The following is a 15,120-nucleotide window of genomic DNA, read 5'->3' as shown; positions in this document are numbered from 1 at the left end:
TTCTCTCCGTCTCTCCCTCCCTCACTATACAGGCCTCTTCCCCCTCATCCCCTCCCTATCAAACCCTCCCTCCCTCCCTCCATCCCCAGGTCTCTCCCCTCCATCTTGAGTGACACTTCATTTCCCTCCGAGCCCTCCCTTCACCTCCTCTCTGCCACTACACACTCGACTCTTCAAAACTTTCAATAAGATAAATATGATACTTCCCTCACTCACCTGTGCTGGCCGCATCGTTCTCCCTGGCTCACCACTGTACGTACTTGTGTTAGGGTTACACTGTGTATTAGTGAGTCATCGTCTTCCTTCCTCTATAGTTAGTAGCTATCACTCGCCGCCTTCTACCACACACGTACACACACACACGTACACACACACACACACACACACACACACGTACACACACACACACGTACACATGGGAAAAAAAGGGAATCCAGAGGAACGTTTGGAGGAAGGAAGATGTAATAAGTGTGAGGAACGCAGGCATCAAGACCTGACAATTGTGTGCACAAGAAGAAAACTTCCCTAAACTCAGCCCCAAAATCACAGTTTCTTCACAACTTTTGCCATTTAGGATTTTCACGGCGAGAACCAGACTTTAATACACACCCGAGATGTCGTGTGAGGTGCCTGTAAATATCCCGGTCTGGCGGCACTGTCCTCCTCCTCCGGCGTGTAGCTACCAGGAGCCGCTTGATGCCTGCTACATGTTCTGGCTCTTATAATCAGTACTAGGGATACCAGGTAGCGCTTGTTGCCTGCCATGCTACGTGTTCTCCAGGTAGTGTATTTTGTTTGCCACTTATTCTGCCTCAGCAACACAAACACCACCTACATCAACATATGCACTTGCCATAACGTTCTCGTCTACATCAATACTTCCATCAACATCAAAACTAAATATCAATAAATAAAAATACTGTTATACAATATTCTCACGTTTAACATATAGAATAAAATTACTCATTTATTTTTAGCACGTTTTAACATACGTATATGTAATTAATTCTTCCGCAGTATGATGTTGGTTTTTTTTTATCATGTACATTTTAATATATTTTTTTATATATACTCGTATTTTATATTTTTTTTCCTGGGGGGTGATTGGGCAGGTGGAAGAGATTTAAACACTAGTTCTCACCGTGTATACCGTACATCTCAGAGCCGCACCTCGAGAGGAAGGACGCTCTTCTCTCGAGGACACCATGACCTACTCCAACTGGAACAAAGTGATGATGGTACTCGTCATGCTCCACACCTCCACAACAGCTTAACCTACTCGTCCTGGGCACAGCCGGCCCAGTTGAAGAACGTCCAGACCACTTGGTCCAGACCATCAACGACGTCCCAGATAAACTGCGCGTCGACTTATGGGACAACGCGTTGTGGGGGGGGGGGGGTTATCTCTCACACCGAACTTGAACACATGAAGGACCAAAAAATCGAACAACTGATCCGGAAAGTCGTCGTCCAGAGGAGGAGCCACCTCAGCCGTAGTCGGTTTCCTTAACGAGCTTCCCAACGAGGCTTTACTGGGGTGGGACGCCGTCCCAGTAAAGCCCTACACTTCAACACCCACCAGGTGCTATAGGTGTCAGCGATATGGCCACCCAGCTAAGAAGTGCCGGGCTCGGGAGGTGTGCTCCACGTGCGGGGCAACCGGGCACCAGCACCACGTGTTTGGTGACCACCAATAAGTGTGCTGCTTGTGGTGGCCCTCACTCCTCCGACCGGGAGTGTCCCAAGTGGAGGGAGGAGTGTAGGGTAACCAAGGTACGATCCCAGAGGAAACTCAGCTACAAGGAGGCTCTCCCTGTAGTAAAGGACCAAGGGAAGAAGAAAGAAGAAAAGAAGAAACAAGAGATTAAAAAAAACAAGAACACCAAGACGACGAATGGCTAGAGGCCCCTAAGCACAAGAAAAACAAGAGAAGAAAGAATAAATAAACAACTGCTACGGCCGTAATAACCTCTGATGTTGACGGCCAGGAAACCAAATCAACCAAGCAAGCAACCAACCAGATATATTTCCTATCACCATCATAGGTCCCAGCGCCCTCTGGTGAATATATTATCAGTAACTGTCAGGAACGTACATGAAGTTAATTAAAGTCTAATCACACTAAATGTAATTAATTTTAAGGTATTCTATAATATGAAGACAGACAAATGTTTTATATCTTCGTCCAATAAATATTACAGACCTGACCTAACCTCACCTAACCTAACCTCACCTCCATCCATCTGTCAGGGACGCAACAGGCAACAAGGGGAAGATATTTGGCTCCATTATGACGATAAATCTCCCGACAGATATATTATTGTTGTCGATTTTCCCCCTCCCCTAATGTACCAGTTCCCTCCTCCTTTTCTCTTCACTTTAGCTCCTCAGTGACGTGTACTATGACGTATGTGTGTGTGTGTGTGTGTGTGTATGTGTGTGTGTGTGTGTGTGTGTAGTGCCGTTAACACTTTATCACAGTCAATCGCTCTCCGTGGGCAGCCCAGAACGTAACTAGTATTCTACCTGGGATCGAACCAGCGACCCTTAGGATGCGGACGAGAGTGCTATCTCCACTCAGCCACCGCACCCCTTACTTAACCGAACTTTAGGTAGTTTTTCCGCCTCAGAAACAGTGCATAATTTTTTCACCAATTGACCGTCTAGATGAGTTCGTTATGGTCGTCGTCATCACCCAGGTTGATAATATTGATCTGGAGGAAGTGGTATTGGCATGCGCAAGACTACCAGGTGCGATCTGTGGTATAAAGGTCAGCATGCTCTCCTCGCAAGCTAGAGGACCCTGGTTCGATCCCCAGGCAGGGTGAAACTATGGGCAAGTTTCTTTACGCCATTTGCCTCTTTCTCCCCAGCAATAATTGTGAACCTGAATGTTAATCAATTTGCGGATCGTGTTCCGGGGTAATGGTTAGCCAGTGCAGTTGGCGAGTTGTCCGGTCTTCTTGGACTATTCCTTGACACTGGGTCATGCAGCTCGTTAACTCAGGGTGTGGTTGCTGTGTTGACGACAGCTTCTACACCTTAAACAAATTCACGCCTAGGTGGCCCTTGGGCCGGCCATCCTCGATACACGAGGGGCAACCATTAGAAAGTATAGGTATGACAGTACAGGAGATATGACAGTACAGATACAGACAGTACAGGAAGCTCAACACAGGTACAGTACATTAGGAAAGGTACACTAAACCTACCAACCAGTAATTAGCTAAAAACAATATGTCCCTCTGACCATAACTAGACACATCGATTATAACACCAGCAGTAGTAATAATTTAACAACTGAATAACTCCATTTAATGTCGTTGATGTTCATTTGGTAAATAGCCAAAAAAAATAAAAAATTATGGTAATAAGATGATAATTTGCCAAACGAATTCAATGTAATGGCAATCAGGTGAAATTTATGAAAGTGGATTTTGTGTTGATTGTGTTTGGGGATGGTAATATGTTCAGGTTCATTATTCCATAAATACGATGGTGATTTAACACATTACTCGGTGAAACTATGCAGCAGGGAGTCATTCACTAAATTAGGTGACTATGTACAGTTTATATTGTTTATATATTTTTTTTTCCATTTTTTTGCAGAGATAAAATTAAACATGATATTATATATTAACTAAAAATCTTCTTAGTTATATTTCGTTGTTTATTAGTTTGTATGGTTATGTTAATATAGCAGTGAGGATTTGGATATTTTTATACGATAATATGAACGATATCAGAAGAGTTTTACGATGAATTGAGTGACAAGATATCATTCAAAACAAAACAGAAAACAGAAAAAAATAAAGATTCTTTATAGTTTTAATTACATCATAAAGATACAGTTAAGACATAAAGCTACGCGTCTCTTTAAAGTACATTTTACCTTTGGGATTCTTCAGGTGATCCGTTCTGCCAATAGCATACAGCCCAAAAAAGAATAAGTTTTCTCTCCTACAATTATCTAGGGAAATTAAAAAAAAAAATCATCAGAACTTTCTTTTTCATTATAAACTTTTTCCAGGCAATTATTTAAGACTAATGACAATGAGGAGGTCAGTCAGGCAGTACGAGCAATTGTATAGTGTTTGTATTTTGACATTTGTTCCAGGTGGCGTTTAAAGGAATGACAGAAATATATTAATGTGTTTATCTGTGGAAGAAAATAGATGTAGTTTTTCTAAGAGTTGATTAAGACGATAGAAAATTTAATTATTCCCTTAAAAGATCAAAATATATGATAGATTGTGACTAAAAACCTTTAGTGTCCGTCCGCCAACCAAATTGAACCCTAGGCCTCAATTGCAAGTTTCGTGAGAGCTGACTATAGCTTTCAGGCATGCTAACTGACCAGATGTAATTACGATTGCGCCTTCAGTATAATAATCTCTTTGCTCTTGTTTCACTTCTCGTTTTCCTCACCTCTCCAGTCGCGTTGTTTTGGTCTAATCTTTTCTGTAACTATCACTACCAACGCCGGAGTCCTTCAGGGTTCCGTACTACCACCAACTTCCAACAGTAAACTCTTCTCTTCACTCCTATTCAGACAACATGCGGCCTCACTTCTTCAGGAACATTTGATACACATACGGTAGCTGATTCAGGTGGACCCAGTTTGGTTTCCCCAATGTTACTGAAACAATATATAGTAAAAATCATAGTATCACACAATTCAATATAAATTTTAACAATATCATCTCATCATCACAGAGTATTGATATTTTATGCATCACTCTTAACTTCAGTTCTTCTTATGACTATTTCATAAGTAACGCTCCCAGATAGAATAGTGCTGTCTACCCCTGGGCTTTATATAATGCTGGGACTCTTTACCTCATCGATTCAGTGCAAATAAAGCATTGAAACAATTAACAGTAAAAACTCTCTATAGGATAATTTACAGTATCGCACAATTCCCGAGACGCCACATCGGTGTAGTTAGGTTAGGATAGGTTAGGTTAGGTTAGGTTAGGTTAGGTTAGGTTAGGGACACAATCACGCTCCCTCCTTCTGCCAACGGAAGTATCTCAAAGCGTCCAAGAATTATGTGAAAATTCCAATTTGCAAAACCTCAGTCTACTAAAAGTAATTTATACCCCGACCTACGGAGCTCCCTGCCACAGAATGTCTTCCCTGTGTAATATAACCTTCACCAGTATCAGTTATCCTGCTTTACATTTCTTTAGTCTTTGGCCAGGGTGACGCCTCGCTGAATATATTTTACAAACACACTTCTCTGAATTCTCTTGCACATGTTGAAAAAAAAAATTAAATAAATATTCCTGTGCCATTTTCTTTATCAGAGAGAGACTTCAAACTTTCTCTTGATTGGAAGGAGTGCCACTGGTGCTTCCTCCAGGTCAGTAAGGGTGCCAATAACAAGCTGTTCCCCCGAGCATGAAGACACAGGAATGGGTGCTGAGGTCATCCAAAGAACTCTCCCCACGCCTATTATCGCCACTCCCATGCCCTTCACGCCTTCCTCCCACCTACACGCCTCCCTCTATACACCCCTCCTCCCACACCCCTCCTCCCACACCCCTCCTCCCACACCCCTCCTCCCACACCCCTCCTCCCCACCCCCTCCTCCCACACCCCTCCCCACACCCCTCCTCCCCACACCCTCCTCCCACACCCCTCCTCCCACACCTCCTTCCCACACCCCTCCTCCCACACCCCCTCCTCCCACACCCTCCCTCCCACAACCCTCCTCCTCCCCACACCCCTCCTCCCACCCCTCCTCCCACACCCTCCTCCCACACCCCTCCTCCTCCCACACCCTCTCCCACACCCTCCTCCCACACCCTCCTCCCACACCCTCCTCCCACACCCTCCTCCCCACACCCTCCTCCCCACACCCTCCTCCCACACCCCTCCTCCCACACCCTCCCACACCTCCCACACCCCCTCCTCCCACACCCTCCTCCCACACCCCTCCTCCCACACCCTCCTCCCACACCCTCCCCACACACGCCTCCCATCTGTTCTGTGAAAGGTTTCTCCAGTGTCAAACCTCTCAATATGGTGGACAATACAAGACTTCCGCTGCTAAATAGTTTCCTGAGATTTTCCTGAATGAGACAGACAGACAGACAGACAGATAGACAGACAGACAGACAGACAGGCAGACAGACAGAAAACTTCAAACATATATCTCTTCCTTAAGAAACTTTTACCTGCTCTCTCTCTCTCTCGTCCTATCTTCCCTCACCTCCAGACACCTGCTGCAAACATCACGAGCCATTTAGTACTGTACACATTACTTCCCCTCCCAAGAGTAGTTAAGGGCCATTAAAAGAATAACTGCATATTTTCAACTTAATGGCCGAGTTTTTTGTACCGTTAACAACTGCTGCACGTTAGAGCCGGGGTAATGAGCAGGTGCAATAAAGGGTCATCCTGGCTTCATTACATCTTCTAACAGGATGGGGGAGAGGAGTAGGATAGGGAGAGACTAGAAGAGAAGGATTAATGTATCTCTCTCTCTCTCTCTCGGGTGAAATTAGTACCTACTTTAATGGTCAACAGCAGGTGGCGCCACTAACCCCGAAAGAATGAACCGCTTCCCTTCTCTATACACCTTTAGGTAACCGATATCGAGGTCCCATCATCCGCTCCTGGTTACACATACAGTCAAGTGCGTGTGTGTGTGTGTGTGTGTGTGTGTGTGTTTGTGTGTGTGTGTGTGTGTGGCCCCAACTTGAAGGATATAGCGATCATTCAATTCCTCGTAGTCTGTCTGTCTGTTAACTTTACCCTAAACAAAAGATACGAATATAATCATTAAGATAACAGAAAGGAAGAAGATAACACGAAGGAAGAAGAAAAAGAAGTGCACTACGTTATCTGGCAACTCGACCACTGGCTTAGTCTTTTATTGAATTTCCTCAATCTGGGGGAAACTCTTTTAATTATAATCAAGGGAAACTTTACCACTTAAGAGACAGAGTACACAGTAAAGTGAACTTAATTAAATTTGGGTATTGTTTACATCATTTTCTTTTTTGTTTTGTATGACTAAAATTATCTGATTCAAAACAACAACAAACCACAACCACTACCATTAACAACCACAACAATAATAACAACAACCTCAATTTCAACTTCAACAACCACAACCACCAACAACAACCACGAGCATAAACCTATTACCCACACCTCACCTCATCTAAAGCAGGGCACAGGTAAGAAAGGTGATCATAGGTTAATTAACTCCCTCGGTGATCATTAACCTGGTTCTCTCAGGTGTCCTCAAGACTCATCTGATAAAATCTATTTGGATTGACTGATGGACTGAGGATTAAAAAAAAATAGAGAATAATTGAAAAAAAAGGAAAAACTAAGAATGGGAAGAAGGGAAGTTTTATAATTGAGATCCAAAGTTAAAGATAAAAATATTGTAAAGAAAAATGATATGGGAGACGATGGTAACTGAGATGTATAAGAAAGAGTTCAGGAAGAGAGATGAAGAAGAAGGAGGAGTAGGAGGAGGAAGAAGATTGGTGATGTGAGATGGAGTTGTGATGTAGCAACCTCCATCACAACTGGTGGAGGTGAAGTGTGGTGGTGGAGATAGGCAGGTGTTGAAGGAGGAGGAGAGAGGGGTAGAAGGAGGTGTGTGGTGAGACAGTAAGACAGAAGATGCAGGAGGAGGTCATGGTTAGACAGTAGACAGGAAAAGAGGCTACGAGACAGTAGCAGGTATAACCGATGATCACACACACACACACCATGCTGGCCAACTAACTATACTATACAGTAGATTGATTATCGAATTTGGACAAAACTGACCCTCAACCACACGGGTCTTGAAGGTTCGAGTCATCTTCTTCTTTCTTCTTTCTTCTTCTCCTCCTTCTTCTCCTCCTTCTCCTTCTTCTCCTTCTTCTCCTCCTTCTCCATCTACTCCTCCTCCTCCTCCACTAAATAGTATCCATAAACTAGTCATTTAGTTAAGAATGATGAGATAACTGACTTACCTTTTATGTTTAATTATTATCATGACTAAATTACAAAGTATAATAATATTAATGGTAGGTACAGGTGTACAGGCCGTGGCAACTGGCCTGAGTTATGTTGTCACTAAGTGTATATTGAAAAATTTAATGTTTTTTTTTTCGTATTGTGTACATTAAAATAATTGGATTTAGCTACTCTCTCTCTTTCTCTCTCTCTCTCTCTCTCTCTCTCTCTCTCTCTCTCTCTCTCTCTCTCTCTCTCCACACACACACATAGAGAAAAGTGAGAGAGATGTAGACAGAGTGAGAGAAAAAAAATTGAAAGACAGACAGACAGACAGACAGACAGAGAAGGGTTATATCAAGAAAGCAAAGAGAATAAAAAGATCTAGGGAACAAGAGACACAAATGGACTTATGTTGTTTAGGTTTAGATTAATTACCAAAAACTTTTAGCACATTTAACTTATTGAGACTCACACGACAACACTAATATGGCCGTGTGTGTGTGTGTGTGTGTGTGTGTGTGTGTGTGTGTGTGACTCCCAGCTGCTGTTTACCGTGAAAAAGATAATATTTTTACCCATATATGAATTTCCGATAGAGTGTTAATGTACTGTGTAGAAGATAGTGGTAGTGCTGGTAGTTGTGTGGAGGATGGTGGTAGTTTTGAGAGTTGTATGGTGGATGGTGGTAGCTGTGTGGTAGATAGTGGTAGCTGTGTGGAAGATAGTGGTAGTTGTGTAGTAGATAGTGATAGTTACATTATATCTATGATAAATAGTGGTAGTTGTGTGACGGTTGATGGTACACAAACATCAATATGAACATCACAACATCACGAAGTTCAACATATTTTCTAACATTATTCATCTCATATGATAAAAGACTGTATATATACTGTAGTCCTTTACCAAAATGGAGAAGTAAAATACCTGCTCTCACCACTAGTTGAATTCCGTATATATATAAAAAAAAATATTGAAAACTGTTGTCTAAATTCTCAACATTCTTACGGTCAGTCTTTAAAATATTTGAGTCATGTGTAGGAGGCGGTAAAGGAATGTGTTCTTGAGAGAGAGATAGAGAGAGAGAGAGAGAGAGAGAGAGAGAGAGAGAGAGAGAGAGAGAGCCAGCCAGCCACCTTTAGGCCGCCACGGTCAGAGTTTGAGTGTGTTAGCCGCGCCTGGGTAAGTCTGTGTGAGCCCTCAAGACCTGCAGACGATCCACCCTGAGTCTATCTGGCCCACCACCACCGCCACCACAGCTTACTGCCATTCTCTCCCCGTTGTCTTCTTCACTACACTATTGTTTGTTGTCTTCCCCAGTAATATTTTCTTTGTCTTCACCATCACTTTAATAGAAATCAGCCTTCACTTCTGTTCTTGAGATAGACAATGACATATTCAATTTTACTCGGCTGGCTATTTCACAGATGATCTTGTTGCATATAACGCGACCTACTGCACACTCAGATAGAACACGTATACAAGAGCAGTGTTAAGTAGTAATCTTGAGGCAGCGGGTACGAGCCAATGGTAAGACACGAGGAGCCGATAAAATCCTTAGGCTTGCAGTTTACACTTTTGATTGGCTCAGTACACACTCACACCGAGATGAGAGCTGCGAGTGTTGTCTTATGATGATCCAACCAATGGCAAGGGTTCGGCCCGACGTCTGTAAACCCAGGAGTGAAATCCTAACTACAGTGTGTGTGTGTGTGTGTGTGTGTGTGTGTGTGTGTGTGTGTGTGTGTGTGTGTGAGAGATAATAATAATAATAATAATAATAATAATAATAATAATAATTAATGCTTTGTCGAAAAAGGTATAAAAGTTTAAAGACTGAGAAATATACAAGGAACAGAAATTACTTATTACAAACAATGACTTGAGGGGAGTGGGCGGGTTGTATAACAAAAGCTTTCATTATAGAAAGGAAAAAGAACATAAAGTGAACATACAAATTATAATTGATAGTGAGTGGCCGGGGCTGGTCTCTTGCCCTCCTGTGTGAGGTCACGTAGGTCAAGAGTACTGCGGCTTTGTTGTTGGTGCCAGTTGTGCCCTGACCACATACGGAGACGGAAGTGCTCCAATCGTTCCGATCGTCTCACAGAGAGCCTTTATCCTCGACTCCCTCTGTCGGTGCCTGTTGCTATCATGGGGGATCGTTAGCGACTCAAAAGCGAGAGGCGTTTCCTCTCGCAAGGATCCACGCATCCCTGATACCAATACCATTGCCACCTCGCTTGGTCACACCGCACCCCACACCTCTCAAAATTCAGACCTCAGTGACTGTGGCCGTAACAGCAATGTTTCTATGGAAAACACTGGCTGGTGTGGCACCAACGGTGGGCCGCCCGTTGCCACAAATGCGCCACCTGCACAACAGCCGAATCAGCTGATTCTGCATTTCCCCCAAGGACTCACACAAAGACGTTGAGGATCGGTTAAATTGGACGGCAAAGTAATACAAATAACATGGGCTCACCCTTAACTTTCTCAAAGGTAGGAACCGAAACTTGTCAAGTGTTTTGACTCCTGAGGTCTATGAAACACTTACGCCCTGAGTTTTAAACACTTTCTTCCGTTGAAGAGGGTAGTCGTGTTTCAAGCCGAGTTTAAAAAGAAATGAATCTTGAAGGACACCGCAGTACAGTACTTGACTGGGTGGTACGGCGGTAAAATTAACTAATTCCAATATTATAATTTAATCTTCTTGGAATTAGCCAGGAAGGACGTCCCATATCACCCTCCCGACCTCCTCCTCGTCGCTGCAACTACCGACGCACACGTTATCACACTCACACTAAAAGGTTTGTCCCTTAATACTGTCAATGCCTACCTGCCTCCCTCCACCCCCACCGTGCCTATCCTACCACAGCGCAGTCCCCAGCCGTCACCAACAGCCCCTTCCTCCTGACCAATATCCCTCCTCCCCCAGACAGGTACTTGCCACGCCTTGCCATAAACAGATGTACTGTATCCCCACACACTTACCCTGTCACTATATATAAAACTTACCGGTTACCCTTCAGGCACTTACGCCCTTTAATACATGTGTTGACTAGGCAAGCATGAACTTTGCGTCCATCCCTGTTCGGCGCTGTAAACGCTTTCTTTGCGCTACGCCTTGCACAGGATGCAAAGGGGTGCCCAATAAACTAGCCCCCTCGCGGGACAAAACAAAACACGTGATGCAGTAACTCGCTCACAAGAGTAGCTAGGAGGGATCCCACAAGGTGCAGTAACTCGTTCACAGTCATAAAGGAAATCACCTTATATGGTAGATACTCGTTCATCACGTGGCGTCGCAGTAATGAGGACGCTAAAGTTTCCCCCCGCATATCATCAGCTCGTGGGGTCATGCAACAGACCTACATTACGAAGGGAACAGTTAGTAAAGCATATTCAAGGTCCTTTCTATCAATATTTCCTTCATGACAGTTCAGCCTCCCCTAACAACATTCTTTTGTTCTTCTCCCTTTAGTTACAGCTTCAACCCATCACGATTCCCTTCATATAGATCCATCCACCCTCCCTCCCCTCCCATCACTGTTGGTCATTGATGTTAAAACCTATACACCGGAGAATATTTTAGGGTGGTGGTAACGACAGCCGCTTCCCACTCCTTCACTTACTCCCTCACTGTTTATCTTTTATGGCTCTCGTGCCGCAGATTCTGGGGGGATCCAGTATAGGAAATGAAGACCATATATTGCCAGATGGGAGAGAAGGAAAGATAGTGGGAGGGAAGGAGAGATAGTGGGAGGGAAGCGGAAACGGGATGTTGGGAGTAGAGAAAAAATAAATAAACAAGACGTGGAAAAAATGAGGGGAGATGAGAGAGAAGGAGAGGGAGAGAGAAAGAGGGAGAGAGAGGGAGAGAGAAAGAGGGAGAGTGAGAGAGAGGGAGAGAGGAGTAGCCCTATCTAATATCACAGATAAAGTTAGTGAGGCGAATGAGAGAGAGACTAAGTGACTGAATATCTGTTTATTACTGAATATTACCTGATTCCTTTACATGAGGTGACGTGGTCCCCTTACAGTAGGTGACGTGGTCCCCTTACAGTAGGTGACGTGGTCCCCTTACAGTAGGTGACGTGGTCCCCTTACAGTAGGTGACGTGGTCCCCTTACAGTAGGTGACGTGGTCCCCTTACAGTAGGTGACGTGGTCCCCTTACACCAGGTGACGTGGTCCCCTTACACTAGGTGACGTGGTCTCATAACTGAGTAATCTCAATCCCTCTGGTACAAGACGACCCCATAGTGTGTCTTTTACGGTTCACTAAACAACAGCAGTAAACAGTAATATGACAACACAACCCAACCATAACTACCGTACCTACCTTGTATCACGTGGAGTACAAGGCTTCACACACCTGGAGTACAAGGATCAAGGCTTCACACACCTGGAGTACAGGGATCAAGGCTTTACACACCTGGAGTACAAGGATCAAGGCTTCACACACGTGGAATACAAGGATCAAGGCTTTACACACCTGGAGTACAGGGATCAAGGCTTTACACACCTGGAATACAGGGATCAAGGCTTTACACACCTGGAGTACAAGGATCAAGGCTTTACACACCTGGAGTACAAGGATCAAGGCTTTACACACCTGGAGTACAAGGATCAAGGCTTTACACACCTGGAGTACAGGGATCAAGGCTTTACACACCTGGAGTACAGGGACTAAATTTCTTCCACTTGACATAAAAGGAGCAAAGTTCTTAATAGGTTACTGCCTCTCTGCTGCTTTAAAATCTTTGAAGGTTGTTAACTTTCTTGTAAACTTTGGTAACTTTCCAAGACGAGTTTAACAAGTCTCTGTGATGACTTACCTAACTCGAGTTGACAAATGAAAGGCAACTGTCACTCTCCCTAAAATGGGAAACTTACAAATTTAAAGTTTTTTTATAAAATATCATAATACAAAAGTAGTTACCCTATCTGTATTGAGTTAGTTGAGCGGCATTCAGTGACTGTTGCCTACTACTGCTACTACACCAGGGAGCTACGAGTCTGTCTTCTCATGTTCTGTCACCTTAATGCTTACAGAACGGGGCAGCGAGGAGACTACGCTTACAGGTAATAAATGGGAGAATCTTAATACAATTTATGAAGGTTGTCGATCTATAACGGGGAACTGAGGAGGACAGGACGAAAAAATGTGGCCAGTTTAGGCAACTTTAGGTGAGCTGAAGACGAGGTACAGTGCAGGGCTGAGTCTCTCTTTATTTCAGTATCACGTTGTTTCATTCTACCTGATTCTTATATTATAAAACATAGTAATATATGATGATTTATTTCTTTGTGTGTGTGTGTAATAACTTTTTTTTTTGTACACCTTGATATTTTTTTTTTACTACCCAAACATTTATATTATACAATATATAACGAATTACAAAGGATTACAAAACTCATTATACTGTTACCTGACCTTATGAGCATTACATGAATATTACAAGAGGAAGTGAGTTAAGGTATAGTTTAATATATAAGGATTTTTCTTTTAATTGTCGTTGTTTGAGATAATGAAATGTTGGGATTATTTCTCGTAATATCCAGACGTGGGGGACAATGTACAGTATTATACCGTTAAATAAAGACTTTTCATAAACTGGTGTATTTTCAGCACAGTGATATAGGTATTGTTGCTACACTAAGACTGATATAAATATTAAGACTCACGCCGAATTTGGTTAATTTAGCCGAAACAAAATTATCTAGCATCGAAGGTGAGAAACTAACCTACGGAAGGTAATCGGAAAAAAAGAGTTCGGAAAACTTATTTGTTTATTGTAATTTGACACAAAACTGATCACGGCGTCACTACTAATACTTAAGTTATTTATTTTACTCCACCCTGATATATCTGTGTGTATATATAAATGGAGGACCTTCAACATTTACATAACAATATCACAATCTATATTTACATATCTGTTCGGTAGACAGACCTGCTGGACCGGCTGGCAGTTTAACACTATTACTCTCCCCTCAATACAGTTCCTGCCGTCTCATAATTTTAGTTACAAGGTGAACTCTGTCGAAATACCTGTCCATTACACCTGTCACCGTCAAGAGAGGGTATGGGTGTATGGAACTAAAATACAAACTTATCAGATTTTTGGCCAATTGTGACACTCATCAGTTTATAATGTCTTAGTGTTCAAAAAGCCCTAAGCCAGATACGGTTTCCTATACTCCTGTGGCTTGTATCATAAACTTCATCGTTGTGACACTCGACTGGACATACACCCAACACATCATACGTTCCACAAGATGTCACTCCTGTTGACGTCACGTGTGCTGAGGTGATGTAAGATAGTTACTGCTGAACAACGTGTGCTGAGGTGATGTAAGATAGTTACTGCTGAACATACCAATGGTTCACATAGTTATTTTATGAACCAATGTCTACGAGTTAATATAATACCAAACACTATTAAAACAACAACAGCAACAATAACAACATGAAACTACGTGTTATTTTAAGATTAAACACAACAACAACAACAGGTAATAACATATAAGACAGGGAATGCAAATACAGTAAAAGTTTCATTTCAATTGGTCGAGAAAGGAAGGAAATTTGTTTGCCTCTATCATCAACTTGACTTTTATTGAAGGTTTCATCAGGTGGTGGGCAGGGTGGGGGGAGGACATTTATATAACCATCATAATTAAGTTTTCGTTTGTGTCAGATTTAGTTATTTGGTTGACGATTTTTTCACCGAGTTGTCTTGCTCTGAGGATGAGTCGTGAAGGTGTAATGCTCCGCCACATGCACTCGTAGATACATTTTCTTCTCAGTTCTTAACACACCTGTAACCAATCCTTATGTTCTATCCTCCAACTCTTATTATAACAACCTTATCCCCTATTGTCCGGTTCTCTGTTCTCAGGTTGGTTTTCTTGTCTTGTGCCAACGGGTCACCTTACCATAATCAAGCTTAAGTCTATGTAAATGTATATCATATCTCAGATATTATTAGTTTAAAATGCTTCATAAAAATATGTGAATAAATATTCCCGTCGTGTTTCTTTATTAACTAATAAACAAAATATACAGGATATGAACTTAGAGGAGCTGCAAAGTGAACTGTTCAGTTATAAAGGACTCACTAAATAAAGTATCAAAGACATT

The sequence above is a fragment of the Homarus americanus genome, unplaced genomic scaffold, assembly GCF_018991925.1.
Source record: "Homarus americanus isolate GMGI-L3 unplaced genomic scaffold, GMGI_Hamer_2.0 scaffold21824, whole genome shotgun sequence".
In the NCBI taxonomy this organism is placed as follows: domain Eukaryota; kingdom Metazoa; phylum Arthropoda; class Malacostraca; order Decapoda; family Nephropidae; genus Homarus; species Homarus americanus.
Note: the sequence above shows the minus strand (reverse complement) of the source record.